This window comes from Dromiciops gliroides, chromosome 1 (genome assembly GCF_019393635.1).
Source record: "Dromiciops gliroides isolate mDroGli1 chromosome 1, mDroGli1.pri, whole genome shotgun sequence".
In the NCBI taxonomy this organism is placed as follows: domain Eukaryota; kingdom Metazoa; phylum Chordata; class Mammalia; order Microbiotheria; family Microbiotheriidae; genus Dromiciops; species Dromiciops gliroides.
In genome coordinates, this window is record NC_057861.1 from 288,939,551 (window position 1) to 288,956,953 (window position 17,403).

Genomic DNA, 17,403 nt, shown 5'->3' on the forward strand with positions numbered 1-17,403 from the left:
ATGAAATTAGATTCTCATTATTACTCCATGGGAAGTCAATTTCCTACCTGGACCCCCAGCCTCCCATGGTTGATCTTTTTCTCTGACAAAATAAATAAGACTGAACAAATGAATAGCTCATCTTCCTCCTCTCCTCCCATTTAGTGAAAGCCTTAGGTTTACCATTTTGAAATGACTTCCTGCTTTGGGAAGATATTTTCCTTCCAAAGGTCTCTTTGTTCCCATTGCCCTTCTGGTCAAGAGAAACACTCTCAGTCCTAACAAGCTACTCTCCTACTGCACCAGGAAACCCTGAATGTACCTTTCCCTTTTAAGTTGCTATAATTGTTGCAAATATTGATAAAATGCCACTCATTTGAGGCAAAATCCTATCCTCTGATATTTGTGGAGTATACAGAGTAGGACATATGTCAGTAGGTGAAAACCCATTTAATTTATTTTAAGGACATTAGTTTGGGATCCAAGTGAAGATAGATCCAAGTTCTTCACACTGCAGACTAATGAGACAGGAGTAGCAACCTAAGGGCAAGATCCTCAGTGGCTCACTAGGTGGTCTTAGGCAAGCCATTTAACATCTTGTATCAGTTCCTCTGTCAAACAGAAAGAAGAACATCAAATAATTAACCAGTGATGTTATAGAGATAATTAACTGATGATCATGTAACATTTGGAAAATACACAGTGCAATGTAAATCTACTAGCAAAACACCATTAGAAACATTATCTGTTTTCTTTCACTCCAGTGTATTGTTAATTAGGTAGGCCTCAAGTTAGAAAAACGAGATACATACCAAGTGTATGGCAAATAGTCCCAAGCTCTTCATTTTCTCTCAGTGAAATTTGGTACTTAGACAATTTCACAGCCTAGAGCTCCATTGAATTAAATTAAAACATATATTTTTAAAATATAACTATTCAGTTATACATTGTGTATCCACTTCAACCACTGAGGATCAGGAAACATGCTAACTCTTCCTGACAGGTAAGTGTTTAAACAGGAGAGAAGAAGTAACCAGTTCTTTCAGGGTGCTACGAAATGGTGGTATTAAAAATTATCACCAACCCCTTGCCAGCTTCCCTTTATGTATCATCTTCTTCTGTTAAAATGTAATCTCCTTGAAGATAGTGGTAGAATTTTTTACTTGTATTTCTATTCCCCTTGCTCAGCACAATGTAAACAATTTCTCTCTATCTCTTTCTCTTTCTCTCTCTCTCTCTCTCTCTCTCTCTCTCTCTCTCTCTCTCTCTCTCTCTCTCTCTCTCTCTCTCTCTCTCTCTGTCTCTCTCTCTCAGAAATAGCAGAGGAAAAGGGTTTCCTTCTAGATATTAAATGTGTCTCAACTCCAAGCACTACAGTTATAGGAGGCAGTGATTTCCTACCTACGCTACATGTAGAGCAACAAAGAGAAAGAAACTAATATGGCTCTGAGCTTCTAATTATAATGATGTTCAAATGACAATGCAGAAACTGACTCTTAGGTGAATCCCCTTAGTTTGAGCAGTGAAGGAAGCTTGGATGGAGTATTTGCACGATAATCAATAAGCATTTCTTGCTTAACAATGTGATGCAGGATGTGTTTTCCCAAACCTGAAACTCAAAAAAAAAAAAAGGCAGTTATGAATGACATATAGAAGAACTAAATTAGAATTTATAAGACAAGAAGATAGAAGTACTCTTTAAGGTAAAAATCATTTAATTGCATTTAATGCAAAGAAACTTAAATATTTAGGATCCTTAACCCTAACCCTCTATGTATTCTGGGCATAGGCAGAACAAGAACAATCTCAAATTTGTACTTCAGGGTGGGCTATACATGTTCCTCTTTTGCCTATACAACCTGGCACTTAACTTGAACTTGCCCTCAGTGCTCAATCACAAATTTCCCCAAAGCACGCAAAGGAAAGCGAAAACAACTGAAGGAGGAAAGAAGAAAATGTGTCTCATTTTAGCTAGCATTTGTATAGTTTTAAGGTTTGCAGAACACTTTACACATATTACCTTCACACATATTCTGTGAAATAGGTACTACTATTGTCCTTATTTTAAAGATGAGTAAACTGAGGCTTTGGGAGGTTAAGTGATTTGCTCTGGGCCAAACAGCTGTTAAGTACCTGAATCAGGATTGAACTGAGACATTCCTAACACCAGATCTAGAACCTCTGTTCTCTGGGCCATATAGATTTTAAAGGGCTTCTATACTCAAGAAAATTTTTTTTTGAGATATTTTATTTTTTCCGTTACATGTAAAGATAGTTCTCAACTTTTGTTTATACATGCTTTACAATTTCAGATTTTTCTCCCTCCCTCCCTCCCCTCCCTCCCCCCTCCCCTAGACAGCAGGTAATCTGATATAGGTTATATCTATATATATCTATACATATACATATAGATATATATATACACACACATATATATACACATAATAACATTAATCCTATTTCTGCATTAATCCTGTTACAAGAGAAAGAATCAGAGCAGTGATGCAAAACCTCAACATAGAAAAAAAAACAACAGCACCCAAAACAAAAGAAATAATATGGTTCAATCAGCATCTATACTCCACAGTTCTTTCTTTCTTTTTTTTCTTGGATTTGGAGATCCTCTTCTATCATGAGTTCCCTGGAACTCTTCTGTACCATTGCATTGGTGAGAAGAATATAGTCCATCACAGTAGGTCAACACTCAATGTTGATGATACTGTGTACAATGTTCTTCTGGTTCTGCTCATCTCACTCATCATCAGCTCACGTAAGACCCTCCAGGTTTCTCTGAACTCTTCCTGCTCATCATTTCTTACAGCACAATAGTATTCCATTGTATTCATATACCACAACTTGTCCAGCCATTCCCCAATTGATGGGCACCCCCTCAACTTCCAATTCCTTGCTACCACGTAAAGAGCAGCTATAAATATTTTTGTACACGTGGGTCCCTTTCCCCCTTCCATGATTTCTTTGGGCAAAAGACCTAAAAGTGGGATTGCTGGGTCAAAGGGTATGCACAGCTTTATTGCCCTTTGGGCATAATTCCAAATTGCTCTCCAGAATGGTTGGATCAGCTCACAGCTCCACCAACAATGCATTAGTGTTCCAATTTTCCCACAGCCTCTCCAACATTTATTATCTTCCTTTTTTGTCATTTTAGCCAATCTGATAGGTGTCAGGTGGTACCTCAGAGTTGTTTTAATTTGCATCTCTCTAATCATTAGAGATTTAGAGCATTTTTTCATATGGGAATAGATAGCTTTGGTTTCTTCATCAGAAAACTGCCTGTTCATATCCTTTGACCATTTCTCAATTGGGGAATGACTTGGATTCTTATAAATTTGATTTAATTCCCTATATATTTTAGAGATGAGGCCTTTATCAGAAGCACTGGCCTCAAAAATTGTTTCCCAGCTTTCTGCCTCCCTTCTAATTTTGGATGCATTGCTTCTGTTTGTACAAAAATTTTTTAATTTAATATAATCAAAATCATCCACTTTGCATTTTATAATATACTCTATCTCATGTTTGGTCAAAAACTGTTCTCCTTTCCAAAGATCTGATAGGTACACTATTCCTTTCTCTCCTAATTTACCTATGGTATCACCTCTTATGTCTAAATCATGTATCCATTTTGACCTTATTTTAGTATAAGGTGTAAGATGTTGGTCTGAGCCTAATTTCTGCCATACTATCTTCCAGTTTTCCCAGCAGTTTTTGTCAAATACTGAGTTCCTATCCCAGAAGCTGGAGTCTTTGGGTTTATCAAACACTACATTACTAGTGTCATTTACTACTGCATTTCCTGAGCCTAGCCTATTCCATTGATCTACCACTCTATTTTTTAGCCAGTACCAGATAGTTTTGATGACTGCCGCTTTATAGTAAAGCTCCAGGTTTGGTACCGCTAACCCACCTTCCTGTGAATTTTTTTTCATTATTTCCCTGGATATTCTTGATTTTTTGTTTTTCCAGATGAATTTTGTTATTATTTTTTCTAGCTGTATAAAATAATTTTTAGGTAGCCTGATTGGTATGGCACTGAATAAGTAAATTAATTTAGGCAGTATTGTCATTTTTACTATATTAGCTCTGCCTATCCATGAGCAATTGATATCTTTCCAATTATTTCGATCTGATTTGATTTGTGTGAAGAGTGTTTGGTAGTTGTGTTCATAGAGTTCCTGGGTTTGTCTTGGCAAGTAGACTCCCAAGTATTTTATATTACCTACCGTTACTTTAAATGGAATTTCTCTTTCTATCTCTTGCTGCTGGACTTTGTTGGTCATGTATAGAAATGCTGATGATTTATGTGGATTTATTTTATATCCTGCTACTTTGCTAAAGTTGTTAATTGTTTCAAGTAATTTTTGACTTGATTCTCGAGGATTCCTTAAGTATACCATCATATCATCTGCAAAGAGTGATAGTTTTGTTTCCTCCTTGCCTATTCTAATTCCTTTAATTCCTTTCTCTTCTCTGATTGCTAAAGCTAACATTTCTAGGACAATATTAAATAATAGGGGTGATAATGGACATCCCTGTTTCACCCCTGATCTTATTGGGAAGGCCTCTAATTTATCTCCATTGCATATAATACTTGCTGATGGCTTTAGGTAGATACTGTTTATTATTCTAAGGAAAGCTCCCCCTATTCCTAAACTCTCTAGTGTTTTTATTAGGAATGGGTGCTGTACTTTGTCAAAAGCTTTCTCTGCATCTATTGAGATAATCATATGATTTTGGTTGGTTTTCTTATTGATGTGGTTGATTATGTTAATAGTTTTCCTAATGTTGAACCAGCCCTGCATTCCTGGTATAAATCCCACCTGGTCATAGTGTATTATCCTGGTGATCACTTGCTGTAATCTCCTTGCTAATATCTTATTTAAGATTTTAGCATCAATATTCATTAGGGAGATTGGTCTATAATTTTCTTTCTCTGTTTTTGCTTTGCCTGGTTTGGGTATCACCACCATATTTGTGTCATAAAACGAATTTGGTAGAACTCCTTCTTCACCTATTTTTCCAAATAATTTGTATAATATTGGAATTAATTGTTCATTAAATGTTTGGTAAAATTCACCCGTAAACCCATCTGGCCCTGGGGATTTTTTCTTAGGGAGTTCATTAATAGCTTGTTCAATTTCTTTTTCTAATATGGGTTTATTTAAGGATTTTATTTCCTCTTCAGTTAACCTGGGCAGTTTGTATTTTTGTAAATATTCATCCATTTCATTTAGATTGTCAAATTTATTGGCATACAGTTGGGCAAAATATTTCCTAATTATTGCTTTAATTTCCACTTCATTGGTGGTAACATCACCCTTTTCATTTTTGATACTGGTAATTTGGTTTTCTTCTTTCTTTTTTTTAATCAAATTAACCAGTATTTTATCTATTTTATTGTTTTTTTCATAAAACCAGCTCTTAGTTTTATTGATTAGTTCTATAGTTTTTTTGCTTTCAATCTTATTGATTTCTCCTTTAATTTTCAGGATCTCTAATTTAGTGTCTAATTGGGGATTTCTAATTTGTTCTTTTTCTAGCTTTTTAAGTTGCATGCCCAATTCATTAATCTCCTCTTTCTCTTTCTTATTCATGTAAGCATTTAGAGCTATAAATTTTCCCCTAAGCACTGCTTTGGCTGCATCCCATAGATTTTGGTATGTTGTCTCATTATTGTCATTCTCTTGGATAAAGTTATTGATTGTTTCTATGATTTCTTCTTTGGCCCATTCATTCTTTAGAATGAAATTATTTAGTTTCCAATTGATTTTCATTCTACTTTTCCCTGGCTCTTTCTTACATGTAATTTTTATTGCATCATGATCTGAGAAGGATGCATTTACTATTTCTGCCTTTCTACATTTGACTATGATGTTTTTGTGCCCTAATACATGGTCAATTTTTGAAAATGTGCCATGTACTGCTGAGAAAAAGGTATATTCCTTTCTATCCCCATTCAATTTTCTCCAGACATCTATCATGTCTAACTTTTCTAGTAATCTATTCACCTCTTTCACTTCTTTCTTATTTATTTTTTGGCTAGATTTATCTAATTCTGAGAGGGGGAGATTCAGATCCCCCACTAGTATAGTATTACTATCTAATTCCTCTTGTAACTCATTTAACTTCTCCTCTAAGAACTTGGATGCTATACCACTTGGCGCATACATATTCAATATTGATATTACTTCATTATCTATAGTACCTTTAAGTAAGATGTAATTTCCTTCCTTATCTCTTTTAATGAGATCTATTTTTGCCTGCACTTTGTCTGAGATAAGGATTGCTACCCCTGCCTTTTTTACTTTAGCTGAGGCATAATATATTCTGCTCCAGCCTTTTACCTTTACTCTGTGTGTATCTCTCTGCTTCAAATGTGTTTCTTGTAAACAGCATATTGTAGGGTTCTGGTTTTTAATCCACTCTGCAATTCGCTTCCGTTTTATAGCAGAGTTCATCCCATTCACATTCACAGTTATTATTACTGACTGTCTATTCCCCTCCATTCTATTTACCCCCTTTGTACTTTTCCCCCCTTCTTTCACCCTATTCCTCCTCACCGACGTTTTACTTCTTACCCCTGCCTCCCCCAATCTGCCCTCCCTTTTTATCACCCCCCTCTCTTTTCTTTACCCTTTTCTCCCTTGCTTTTGTCCTCCCTTCTCAGTCCCCCCCTTTCCCTTCCCCTTTTGTTTCCCTAAAGAGTGAGTTAAGTTTCTTTATCCCAATGAACGTATATGTTATTCCCTCTTTGAGTCAAATCTAATGAGAATAGGGTTGAAACCATGTTCCCCCCTCCTTTCTTTCCCTCTATTATAATAGGTTTTTTTCCACCTCTTCATATGATATAATTCATCCCATTCCACCTCTCCTTTCCTCTCCTCCCCATAGACTCCCTTTTTATCTCCTTAATTCTTTTGTATCATCACATCAAAGACAATTTATATTTATACCCTCTATATAAAGTCCTTCTCTCTGCCCAAATACATTTACAGTTCTTAAGAGTTATGAGTATTATCTTCCTGTGTAGGGATATAAACAGTTTAACCTAATAGGGTAACTTTTTTTTTCCCCCTCTGTTTACCTTTTTAAACTTCTCTTGAGTCTTGTATGTTGAGATCAAATTTTCTATTCAGTTCTGGTCTTTTCACCAGGAAAGATTGAAAGTCCCCAATGTCATTAAATGTCCATCTTTTCCCCTGAAAGAAAATGCACATTTTTGCTGGGTAATAGATTCTCGGCTGCAATCCAATCTCCTTTGCCTTCCGGAATATCATATTCCAAGCCTTGCGGTCCTTTAATGTTGAAGCTGCCAGGTCCTGAGCAATCCTGACTGTGGCTCCATGATATTTAAATTGCTTCTTTCTGGCTGCTTGGAGTATTTTCTCCTTCACCTGATAATTCTGGAATTTGGCTACAATATTCCTTGGAGTTTTCCTTTTGGGGTCTCTTTCAGGAGGTGATCGATGGATTCTTTCAATGATGATTTTATCCTCTGATTCTATGATATCAGGGCAGTTCTCCTTAATAATTTCCTGGAATATGGTATCTAGATTCTTTTTCTGGTCATGGCTTTCAGGCAGTCCAATGATTCTCAAATTGTCTCTCCTCGATCTGTTTTCCAGATCAGTTGTCTTTCCAATGAGGTATTTCACATTTTCTTCTATTTTTTCATTTTTTTTATTCTGCTTGACCGATTCTTGGTGTCTCATGGATTCCTTTTCTTCCAACTGTCCCACTTTAATTTTTAAGGCATTGTTTTCTTCAGTGAGATTATGCACCTTTTTTTCCATTTGGCTAAGTGAATTTTTTAAGGTATTGTTTTCTTCAGTGAGATTATGCAGCTTTTTTTCCATTTGGCCAAGTGAATTTTTTAAGGCTTTGTTTTCTTCAGCTTCCTTTTCTAAGCTGCTGATTCTTTTTTCATAGTTTTTTTGTGTTGCTTTCATTTCTCTCCCCATTTTTTCTTCTACCTCTTGCAATTGATTTTTAAAATCCTTTTTGAGCTCTTCCAGGAAGGCTTTTTGTTCTTGCGACCAATTCACCTTCCCTTGTGAGGCTTCAGATGTAGACAATTTGAGGCTATTGTCCTCATCTGAGTTTGTGTTGGCTTCTTCCCTATTGATACAGAAGCTCTCAATGGAGAGGGCTCTTTTTTGCTTCTTACTCATTATTGCAGCTTATTTATTTATTCTTAAGTTGAGGTCTGCTCTGGGGGCACCAGGGTCCCTGTTTTGGGCTTCTTGTGCAGGTGTATAGGTGCTGTGTGACCGGGCTTTTACTCTGAGGCCTTTATGGTGTGTGGAGATCCCCCGCCCTGCACTTCCTGTCTGATTGTGCTCGGCCAGCCAGGCGCCAGACCCCGGCGTCTGATCCCGCCGTTCGTGGCCCTCTCGGCCGGTGCAGGTAAGTTTTTCCACTGTCCTTCTTGGCCACCAGATTTTTGAACCAGGTTCCGGGAGCCTCAGTTGTTCGGCTGTGACCCGCAGCTCCTGCTGATTTGCCCCGACCCCCTCGGCGCTGGGTTGCTGCCCTGCGCTGGGCCTCCCTTTTGCCCGAGTCAGACCGACCTTTTCCTGAAGTCTTCTAAATTATCTCTGGTTGGAGGACTGTGTCTCTCTGTCTCTTTGCAGGTTCTGTAGTTTCAGAATCCGTCCAGAGGCTTGATTTAATGTTCGTTTTGAGGGAACAGAAGGAGAGCTCAGGCAGCTTGCTGCTTACTCTCCGCCATCTTGGCTCCGCCCTCAAGAAAATTTTAAAAAAAATCCATCCAAGCTCAGTCCTTTCCTCTAGAATTTAGAGACATTTCCTCACAAATGCAAGGAAAATGAGAACAACCAGCAATAAGGAATCTGTTGTAGTGGAAGGGAGAAGAACAAAAGAGTAAGAAGAGAAACTAGAGATAAACACCTGAAAAATACAATAGATAGATGGAAAGATGGATGGATGGATGGATAGATAGATAATAGATAGAGATGATAGGTATGTAGATATATGATCAGAAAGATAGATAAAAATAATACATAGATATATGATAGATATTTAGAGCAATATATGATAAGTAGGTGATAGTTAGATGATAGTAGCTAGCTAGCTAGACAACATTTATTAAGTACTAATTATGCCCTAAGCACTGTGCTAAGTGCTAGGGATACTATAGGATAGTTCTTACATTCAAAGAGCTTCAATTTTAATGAGAAAAAACTCCATAAATCAGAAGTGAAAAGGCAGGGAAATGGTAGAGAAGCATCAGAGGCCTGGCTTAGTGAAAGACAGGTCATAGTGTCCGAGCCCAGGTTTGGTGCTAGGGGTAGAAACCAAAGCTCCTGCTGATAGGAGATGGGGACAATGATCAAAAAACTAAAAGGCCAGGGGAAAACAATCTGAGTAATTATATAGTTCACAAGCAGACTAACCAATAGAATATCAAAAGGAAGAATAAGGAAAAAGATAGAGAGTGCAGAATAAAATAAATGTGTTGTATTTTGGCAGCTGGGTAATGAGGTAGATAGAGCTCTAGACCTAGAGTCAGGAAGACCTGAATTCAAATCCATCCTCAGATATTTACTGTGTGACCCTGAGCAAATCACTTAACCTCTGTCTTCCTATGTTTCCTCATTTGTAAAATGGGGATCATAATAGTACCTACCTCCTAAGATTGTTGGAAGGATCAAATGATATCATAATTGTAGAGCACTTAGCACAGTGCCTGGCACATTGTAAACACTGTTATTGTTGCTGTTGTTGTTGTTATTAAAACCAAAATTGCCCAATGAAAAATAGAATTATGCTGACTCAAATCATGGAACAATGGCTAGAAACTCCAGAATGTCTTTAAATAAAAAAACAACTAAACTAAAACTGTTAAACTATGATATTAGGAATACAATTAGGTTGACTATCAGAACTCTCAATTCGGGATTTTTAAAAAATAGCAAGATAACAGAATTTAGAAGACATAATGGATATTCTTTCCAAACCAAGAGAGGGTCTGGAAGAGAAAATGATAGATTTGGAACTCAAAAATATTGAAACAAAAAACCTTCAGTGAAAGAGAACCAAAAAGCAACCATATTAAAAGGCTACATGGATGTCATACAAGCTGAAGCAACTAACATAGAAAAGTAGATGCACATAAATTACTTAAAGATCATAGGTCTCTCAAAAGAACATAACAAAATTAAAGGAAAACCTACAAAAACCAATAAAACAAATAATATAAGAAAACTCATCAGAACCTTTGAATACCAAATAGTCAAGGTGCTTTTTGACTATAGATAACTAGGAAGAAAATTAACACAAACAGATGTTCATACTTGAAATGCTAAGGTACATGGTGATCAAATTTCTTAATTTCAATAACAAAAATAAACCAAGTATTGGAAGCTGCCAGAAGATTTTCAGCTTTTCAGGAATACCAACTTGATTAATCAAGATTTCTCTATAGTAATGAGAAATCATAGGAAGAAATTAAATAGCACAATATGAAAAGCAAAGGATTTAAAACTGTATCCCAAAATAACATGTCCTGTAAATTTGAATCTAGTCACCAATGAAAAAAGATGGACTTTAAGAGTCAAGTATGGAAAAATAATAACAGAAGTGAACAGAATATTAACTTTCAAATACACCTGTCAGAAACATATACAAATTATAAAGGCAATTATTTTTGCAAAGAGTAAGTAATGAAATAAATTCTCTTGGATTTATAGGCTATTGTTTAAATAATAGATATATAACCCAGGGGAAGAAGAAAGAACAAAGGGTGTCAAGGGAACTTAAGGGATCCTGAGAAAGGGAAGAGGAATAGCTAAAAAAATACCCCATAGTCTCATGACCCCTTATACATAAATCAATATATTTTATGGGAGGAATAACACAGTGGCAATTTTCAGGAATGGAGAGAGAGGAAGTAACAGGCAAAGGAGAGATGCAGATGTACCCTGTCTGAGTCCACAAATGAATATGTAAAGGATAATGATTTATTTGGCCTGGATGTCTTGCAGACATCTTAAACTCAACATGCCCCCAATTGATTTCATTATCTTTCTCCCAAGCCATCCCCATTTCCTAACTTTCCTGTTACTCTCAGGGGTACCACCATCTTCACAGTCACCCATATTCATAACCCAGGTGTCATCCATATCTCCTCACTCTCTTTTACCTCCTCTCATCCCCATATCCAATCTATTGCCATGTCCTGTTTATACCACTTTCACAAGAGCTCCTCATATGCTTCCTTCCCCTGACACTTCCATCATCCTGGTGCATGCCATAATCAAGTTATGTCTAGACTATTGCAATAGTCTTCTGTGCTCTCTCTGCTTCGAGTCTCTCCCCATTCCAGTCCATCTTCCATTCTATGTCAAATTTTGGTTGTTCAGTAATTCAGTTGTGTCCAACTCCATGTGACTCCGTAGATGTTGACCATGGAGTTTTTCTTGGCAAAGATATTTCATTGGTTTGTCATTTTCTTCTTTACTGTGCTCCCATTTTATAGATGAGGAACTATGGCAAATAAGGATTAAGTGATGAGTTGTCAAATAGACCTTCCTAAAGTATATATATGACCATGAAACTTCTCTACAAAAATTCCTTTCCCTCTAGGATCAAATATAAAATCCTATATTTGACATTCAAAACTCTTTCTAATATTGTTACAGCTTATTCACCCCAACATCCTTTTTGATACAATAAGCCTGACCTGTCTTCTTTGCTGTTCATCACATAGCACATTGCATTCTTTGACCATGGATATTTTTACTGGCTATCTCTCATGCCTGGAATTCTCTCCCTTCTCACTTCTGTTTCCTGACCTTTCTTGATTTTTGCAAGTCCCAGCTAAAACTCCATCTTTTATAAGAAGCCTTTCCTAATCTTCCTTAATGCTAGTGCCTTTCCTCTATTGATTATCTCAGTTGGTTCTTGTCCTTGGATCTTAAAGAGGATCAAAATGACATCACTGTGTTGGAGTCAAGGTACAATGTGTCTGACGGTGGCTGATCAGATCAATACAAATTCAGAAAGTTCTACTATATTTCAGGCACAATTAGTCCATGTGAAGATTTGGAGTGGAGATATGTCAAAATTTATATATTTTATGTATCTTTTAAGTTACTGTAATTTTGCTTTGCTCATAGAACACAGTGCCTTCTTTGATGTTGGTAAGCCATACCCAGTGATCCTTTGCCAGAATCTTATGTGACATGCAATCAATTCCAAAGTTCTTCAGAGAGCCCTTGAGAGTGTCCTCATATTGATTCTTCTGACCTCCACATGAGTACTTGCCTTTTGTGTGTAGCTTTTAAAATTGTCTTTAGGCAAACATGCACCTGACATTCAAACTAATTTATCTTGTATATTCCATAGAAGTCTCTTCAATGAGAAAACTGACCTGAAGTAGTCCTTAATTACTTCGCACATTAGAAATATTCTCTGCTCTGAGACCTTACCTTCTAATTGACTGGTTCCTTCTATACTCTCCAATTTAAGGAGGAGATCTAAGCCAAAGATTTCTTCACCCCTCTTCAAGCTGCGCCATTTATTCCTCTCCATAAGACTTTTTCTATTGTGACCCAGTCACTGAGTACCTTCCTTCCCTTCTTTTCAGTTTCCTTTTATATGTCCTCTTCACTTGATAGAATGCAAACTCCTTGAGAACAGGGACTATCTTTCTGATTTAATTTATATTGCAAGAGCTTAACAATGCCAGGCTGAGAGTAAGATCTTAATAAATGCTTGTTGATTGATGACTATATATCTTGACTATTTATCTTACTTGTGTATTTTATATTTTCTCTTCCATATTAGACTATGAGCTCCTTGAGAGTAGGTATTGTTTTGTTGTTGTTGTTGTTGCTGTTTGCTGTTCTCTATATTCCTATTGCTTAGCACACTGACTAGCATTTAATAGATATTTTATAAATGCTTATTGAAGTGAATTTAAATGAGATTGTGGGTAAAGTGAAAAACATGGGATAAACTAGGAAGGAAGGAAGGAAGGAAGGAAGGAAGGAAGGAAGGAAGGAAGGAAGGAAGGAAGGAAGGAAGGAAGGAAGGAAGGAAAGAAGGAAGGAAGGAAAGAAGGAAGGAAAGAAGGAAGGAAAGAAGGAAGGAAGGAAGAAATTAGGATTATGATTTGGGAAGAATGAGGGCTTTTTCCAGAGGAGAAAAGAAAAGCTATCACCAAAAATCCCTATAGAAAGGAGGTTTTATGCCCATGGTTAAGATATTTTATAATGAACTTACCCTGTGGGAAACTTACACATTAGGACACTACCTTCTCAGAAGATAGGTTGTACCTTACCAGGACTGTATTGTACCCCACCCCTTGTGAATACATAGGGACAACCAGCACCCAGAATATTAGAGGGGACAAAGAACTATAGATTAAATAACCTGACCTTAGCATTATCATAGTCATATCAGATGACATGACCTGGTGTCATGACTTCAGGACAAATAGTGAATTATATCACATAACATTGCTTCCATGTAGCATTACATCCTTTGTGAATTGATGTTTTTAAATGCGGATGTTAAATCCAGAATCAGACACTTGACATTTATTAGTTGTGTGACCCTGGGCAAGTCACTTAACACCCATTGCCCCACAAAATAAATAAATAAACAAACTAATTAATTAATTAATTAAAAAATAAATCAAGTACATAAATAAATAAATAAAAAATAAAAGTGATTGACAGCAAAAAATAAGGAAGATAGGAAAGAGTAAAATTTATAAATGTAATAACATTGAAATAGGATATGATAGAGTTCAAATCTGGCATTTCAGAAGCTTCAAACTTGTTACAGAGAATATAAAAAGTAAAGTATATACAAGTAAATGTATATAACACCATGAACTGAAGAATAGAATACCAAATAGATCAGAATGGAAGAGAAATGGTGAGGATAATACAAAGGGAAAATTATCCAATAAAAAAAGAGTACTGCAAAAAATGTTGTTTAAAATGGGATGTGTAAGTGGAAGCAAGAAAGGGTTTGAACCATATATTCAATTTAATTGGGAAAGTGGTCAAAAGAAAGGAAGAAAGGAAAAGAGAAGAAAAGAGAGAGAGAACATAAGTAGTTTCAAGAAATTTGGAATGGTCAAGTAAACAGGAGTAAAAGTGAGACGTGAGAATGGACTGTTTTCAATATAGGATAAATAAAACTAATAGCAAGGATGAAGTATTGATTTAAAATAAGAAAAAATGCAAAAAATAATCATATTAAAGCATGTCTAACAATAACATTATTTAATGGATTAAATAATGAAATAAAATGAAAGAGAAAGAAAAAGGTTAACAGAAACACAAATTCCCATAAATTTGTAGCAAAAAAGAAGCATAACTAAAAACAGTCACCTACAGAATAAAAATGAGAGGATTAAACAAAATGTATGATATGTCATGTGACTTTAAAAGCTGGGATAGTAATCTTGCATCAGACAAAACAAAAATTTTTAAATTCACATTGAATTGTCAGAATAAGTGATGTGTTGAAGCTAGTTCATTACTAAATTGCAAGAGCAAATAATTTAATTTTCAGGTATTTTGTGAGTCAGTTATTAAACACAGTCAGTACACAGTTCAATCAGCCTTTGAACCATTAACATTTGTTTTAAAAGAGCTATTGTCAACTACAAAACAGTATATTTTCAATAAATTACTAACTACATTAAGTGATTGTGCTTTTAATGATAAATATTTAAAAGTGAATGTAATAAAATTTTATTCTGATGGTGCCTATAAAAGACAAAAAAAAAGTCTGTAGTAGACATGAAATTGTTAGAAAATTTTCCTAAAATTATCATTTGAAATTTTAAATCTTTGATTATTATCATTTGATTATTCAGTATCTAAAATTAAACAACTTAATCATGTTAAAATATTTCTGAATAAGATTCATTCTATTTATTGCTAACATAATAAATAAAATCAAACCAAAACCATGCTAGAAATTGTAGCTAGACAGCTTGATTTTGAAATTAGTAAAATTGGTTTAGTACTGAGACTTAGATGGGCAGCATGTACTTTACAAGGTGCTACTGCCATATGGCATAACTCTCCGGATTACATACGCATTGTTCTCTATCTTCTTAGTCTGATTTGGTAAAGAGATTAGTTAGAATTAATTTCTTGTAAGACCTTGCTTTAATGATTTTCATTGTTGAAGAATTTCCATTACTTTCAATTACATTGCAGTCACAATGAACTAACATTCAGAAAGCACAGAAATTAATCAAATACATGATAAGAGTTTGGGAAATTTTAAGGATTGGTATTGGAGACAATGAATCTCAAGATGAAGACTTGATTAAGTCAGATAAGTTTAAAGACATTCAATAAAATAACAAATAACAAATTTAATGCACTTCCTAGGCACATGTTACTAGAAAATATAATTCAACATGTGAATTTAGGTCATTCATTGGGCAGACAAAACAATGAAAGCATTTTTAAGTATTTTGATTAGAAACATCTACTTAGCCGTAGGAAGAATACATTTTTACTAAGGATAGCTGGTATATATATATAAATGTGTGTGTATGTATATATAATTTAAGTGTAATTTTAAAACATAAAAATTATTTGAATGATTTGGTGTTGTTTCTTTTTTTAAATGATAGTGTGACATTCAAATAGTTGCAGTGCCTGCAACTAAGCAAAAAGCTAATATCACTATTGTGGTCAGCAGTACTAATGCTTAAAGAGGTTTTAGTTTAATGAATATAATTTCTATAAGGATGAGAAATAGTGTAATGGTAGATCATATATCAGATTTCATGACTATAAATTTATTGGAGGGAAAAGATAGCAGATTGGACTTATTTTGTCAAATCATGACTGAATTGCAGTTGGCTACAGATATAAAAGTTCAGCAAAAATTGACAATAGCATTCTGTAAGAATCATTGGCTTGCAATAAAGAGTATTGTAAATTTTGTCATTATTATTTCTAAATTATGTGGTATACTTCTTTTATATCACTAAAATTTATAATAATTATATGAGTTTTACATATACACACACTTTTTTCTTGAGAGCCAGTTGATAAACATTTACCAGCATGCTATTGAAAGAACCTAAAATATACAATTATATGCTATGCAGTCCTATAACTTAAAATAAATATAGAATTGCCAACAAAAATATAAAATATCCACTTTAACAAGACATAAAATAGCATCCTTAAACAATAGGATCTCATAAAATTAAATTTAATTAGCTGCAAAGGAATTACCAAAGTGCAGAAGGGGGAAAAACACTAGTAAAGACATATTTACATGTTAACTTTATCAAACATTCAAACAGCCACTTATACCTATGCTATGCACATTATTCTTTAAAATAAAGAAAAAATCTGCAAATATTTTATTGGAAAAGATAGTTTTAATACCTAATCTACAAAAGGATAAAGTGTGATGCCACTATACTAAAAAAAAATCAATGCAAACATTTAAAATAACACCCTAGCAAAAACACTATAGGAATACATGAAAAAAATTATTCACAATAACAAAGTTGGAGTCATAGCAGGAATACATAAGGAAAACAATATAAAAATCTGACTAAAAGTAGAAACAGCCCATGTCAAAAGCTCGTGCTTATAAAGGGGAGTAAAGATAATGTAGAGGCAGGAATTCACCTGAAATCTCCCAATATTCCCCTAAAAAAACTTTAAAATTATGACAAATCAAATTCTGGAATGACAGTCAATGAAAGGTCAGGGTGAAACAACTATCCAATCCAGACAACTGAGGAGGTCACCCGGAAAGGTCCATCACAATGGGATAGTATTCAAGCCTAGAGCACAGCACAGGCCCTGAAGCAGCAATGCCAGCTGCTGGCCTTGAAAGCAGTTGTAACAGCAGCCACAGCAGCAGCAGCTTCAGGAACTCTCAGCCCATAGAGGGTAAGGGGATAGAACGATTTGTCAGAAAGAGATTACAGGGGAGATTACAGCCAGAGAGAAATCATTCAAATATTGTAGAGCCACAAGCAGGATCATACAAGATTTATCAGCTTCCACATTAAAGGATTGGAGGGCTTGGAATATTTTATTCTGGAAGGCAAAGGAGAGAGGATTACAACCAAGGATAATCTACCCAGAGAAATTGAATATAATCTTTCAAGGGAAAAAAATGTTGTTTAATTATATAGGGGACTTTCAACCATTATTGATGAAAAGACCAGAGCTGAATAGAATATCTGACTTTCAAATACAAGACTCAAGAGAAGCATAAAAAGTTAAACATGAAAGAGAAATCATAAGTAATTCAATAATGTTAAACTGTTTATAACCCTTTATAGGAAGATGATACTTGTAACTCCTAAGAACTTTATCATTATTATAGCAGTTGGAGTATACACATATAGATGGCACTCATGTGAGTTGACTATGG